The sequence below is a fragment of the Petaurus breviceps genome, unplaced genomic scaffold, assembly GCF_028583685.1.
Source record: "Petaurus breviceps papuanus isolate PSGF00001 unplaced genomic scaffold, PetGlider_PUasm1.0 214, whole genome shotgun sequence".
NCBI classification, from domain to species: Eukaryota; Metazoa; Chordata; class Mammalia; order Diprotodontia; family Petauridae; genus Petaurus; species Petaurus breviceps.
In genome coordinates this window covers 501271-505187 of record NW_027185863.1, presented here as the reverse complement: position 1 = coordinate 505187, position 3917 = coordinate 501271, and the positions used below count along the sequence as shown (strand labels likewise).

The window sequence follows — 3917 nt, the reverse complement described above, 5'->3', positions numbered from 1 at the left end:
GTTTTTTCATTTTAATTATACTTTTTTTGCGTTTATCAGTGTCACCTTCTAATAAATCTCTATCAACATCAACAACACCAATAGATTTTTTCCTAATAACTACTAGATAGTCAAGCAAAGGAAGTTACCATATTGGTAAAGTCTGGAAATGTATGCCTCATTGCGCATCTATGCACATGTGCACATCTATGCATCTACCTGCTAAGAGGGGGAAATGCTGAATCATCAGTTCTCTGAAGTCATTAGACACTGGCTTGGTTAGAATCACAATGTCTTTCAGTGATGTTTTCCTTTCCTTTGTGGTCATCCTGAACACTATTCTCCTGGTTCTTCTTCCTTCGCTCCACATCAACTTATACAAGTTCTCCCAAGTTTTTCTGAATTTTCCGTATTAATTCCTTACATTATAACAATAAACCATAAAATTCACAAAGTGATTTGTTTTCTTAAAGCATGTAGATTTCTTTCTGTTTCTGGTGTTAAGTGAAAGAATACCTTCCCTTTCCCCCAAAACTGTACAAATCATTTTAACTTTCTATATCACATTTTTTTAAAAAAAATGCAAATATCTAGTAATTAAATTTTGTTTTGCAGAAAGGAAAGTGACACATTCTTTTTTCCCATGCTTTACCAGGATAATTATATACATAATAATTAAAATAGTCTAAAAAGAAAAAAATGACAGCAACAAAACTACTGAATCTCAATGCTGAAATGTTTTAATTGCCAAGCTTATCTCAAAAGAAAAGATAAGTAGGAATCTCCTCCTCTTCCCAAAGATGTGGAAGACTATGACTGTAGAACAACCCACATAATGTATGACATTTTTAATATGGTGGCTAATTTTGCTGATCTATATTTTTTTCCTCCTATTCTTTGTCTTAAGGATAGCTGATGGTGGGAGTGGGAAAGGGGGCAGACTGTGAAATGTAGGTGATGTAAAAACTACAGATAGTACTGAAAATTATCTTAAATAAAACTTCCATAAAATATTTGAGGGAAAATTATTCCACAAAGTAGTAACTTACTGAAATCCTCAATAGTATTCATTTGTAAGTCCAACAGGAAAATCTTTCCACTTTGAACCCATTTATCAAGATCTCTTCCCCTCACACACACACACACACACACACAACAGTAGAGGATATAGCTCTTCCTTCTATTAGTTTTAACATCCAATTCAAGTTTTAATTGTGAATTTGAAAAATTCTTGCTGTAGATTTCTCTCTGATGTTTTCTGCAGCTTCACGTTTTCAAAAAATACTGTGCCTGTTCTTTGATGATAGATGAGATTGTTTACTTGGATTCTTTGGATTCTTCGATGGATATCAGCTTATCACATTTGTTTTTATAAGAACTTGAACATTAGATAAAGACAAATCCTTTAAAAATGGAATACTATGTTCTTTTTAAGTTGTCATTTTAAAAAATATATATTAGAAAAAGAAAACATGGTACCATGTAGAGCTTCAGTACAGCTACTGGTTCAGAAAGCAAACATTTTTATCTCCGTCTATACAACATAATAATCACTGAATTTTTAAAAGACAAGGAAAATGATCAATAAATTAACCAACTGTTTAGGTTTCTATAGCATCAAGCAGTTTATTTTTTCCTTTTTATTTACTATAAATACACAAGCTATGGTCTCATGTCTGCAGTCAGAATAATACTGAAAACCACCCACCATACCACCCTTAGAGTTGACTGGCTCAAGAGCCTCAGTCCCAATAACTCTGATGTGAAGTCACTTGGAGACTTGCCCAAAATGAGACAAGGACATCACCAACCAAAACCCATTTTTATAATTAGCTGTGCTCTTGGGTTGTAGTGTTCTAATATGGATTTAGCATTTAACCGGTAGAATTCTAATCAGGATTTAGCTATTTAACTTCTTGAGCCCATTTTGCACCTGCTTTGATTCAGTTCTGGTCTCTCCTTGGACTGTTGTACCACCAGCACTGGGCACCATTCTCCACTTTTTGATGAATTCCGGAGTGAAGCAGACAAAAGAAGAAGGGTCCAAAAAGACTATAAAGAATTATTTCTTGGACAACACAAATGGCAGCCTTATACCAAGATGAACACTGGAGATGATTCAGCCATCTGCAGCTGGTTCTCCAGTTGGCAGAGAAAATGAGTAAACTTCTATCAAGGCCTTATCCAGAAGGAAGCTTTGGAATGACCAACTAACATCCAAGTCTTCTAACACCGATGTTGCTATAGACCCAGAGCATAGTAATAATGAAAACCTTGAAAGAGTCTCTCAAGAAGCTTTTGATCTCATGATTAAAGAAAACCCTTCTTCTCAGTACTGAAAAATGGAGGGAAGCTTTTGGATGAAGTACTACTTATGAAGAAAATGAGAAACTATGTAAAGAAATTGAACAGAAGGACAATGAAATTGCCCACTTAAAAGAAGAAAATAAGGAACTGGAAGAATTAGTAGGGTATGTACAATATATGGCAGATATGATAGAAAGGCTAATTAGCCAGTCTCTAGAAAACGTCGAACCACGAAACAACCCAGTATTAGAGAATTCTGATTCTGGAGGTGAAGAAGTACGCAGAGATGTTGAAGAAAACCCCCAAATTGACACATGTGATGAAAGAAATACTTCTTTACCTACAAATGAATAAACTTGTATATAAGTGTTTAACGTTTGACTTTTCAGATATAATACTGTCAAAGTTTACTGACATTTTAGTTACATCTTTGGGTTACATTTTTAAATTAATGAAAACTTTGAACATTTGGCCCTTAAAAAAAACTAATTGATGCTTAGTGGCAGAGAATTGTGTTCTGCAAACTATTATAGTTTGCTTTTTGGACTTTTGTATTAAAATGCAAATACTCTTTTTTTTTTTAATCTTGTGAAACTTTATGTAAATAGAACCATTTCATTTGAGTCTGGCACAATTTACATAAACTTCACTCTCTTATTTAAAAAAAGGAATTAACTGTGCTTGACTATAACTTGACACCCAGTACCTATCAGATGTCTGAGTGAGACCCTTACTATTCTGGCTTTCTTGGGGACTTTGGCTTGGACCCTGGATGGGGCCTATATTAGCTGCCCCATGACCTTCAGCTGACTTCCACCACCTATTCTGGGCCCTGGGGGAAGCTGAAAGTCAGGCGGGGTCTCTCTAATTGTATCAGACTCACAAAGATGGAAAAGTGGAAGAAGAAGAACACACAACTGCTGATAGTCTTGTCCATGTAGGTGAGAGGAGGGATGGGAATGGGCATTTATATAACTCATTCCGCCAAGTTCTTTACAAATATTATCTTAATTGATCCTCACAACAACCCTGCAAGGCAAGTGAACAGTTCAGGAAATGGGAGCGAACAGAGGTTAAGTGATTTACCCAGGCTCACACAGCTGGTGCCTAATGCTGGATTGCAATTGAGGTCTTCCTAACTCCAGACCTAGGTCTCTATCCACTAACTGCCTATACGGACACAAAACTCCTCTTAACAGCCACTCTTATTTCCTGCCGTTCTGAAGCAGACCTGGGCACACACACAGTCCTTGCTACCTCCACGATGTGCATTGAGTTCCATCCCCTTTCTTGGCATTGGGGAGGAGCTCTCCAGGTGCATTGGGCCCACCCCCACTGAGACTCCTATGGAGATGGTGAGGGAAAGGGCAGAGTGTCTGTTCCACTAGGCCTCTACTCCTGAAAGTAACACCAATCATGAGATATAGATTCTATAGCTTGGATCCTTCCCTATGATGAAAACAGAACCAAAAGCAGTCAAGCATACTGTCTTTCACCCTAAAAAGACTGACTTTAACCCTCTCAGCTTCAGCCCATCTGGAAGTCACACACGCACGCACACACACACACACACACACACACACAGCTGGACATAGGAAGAATATTTACATGCACTGATTAGATAATAAATA

At 37.0% G+C, this 3917-nt stretch overlaps 1 pseudogene; it reads left to right on the top strand.

The window, feature by feature from the left end:
• The first annotated feature begins 1982 nt into the window (after positions 1 to 1982).
• LOC138165610 (geminin pseudogene) lies at positions 1983 to 2640 on the top strand (annotated as a pseudogene).
• Positions 2641 to 3917: the final 1277 nt, after the last annotated feature.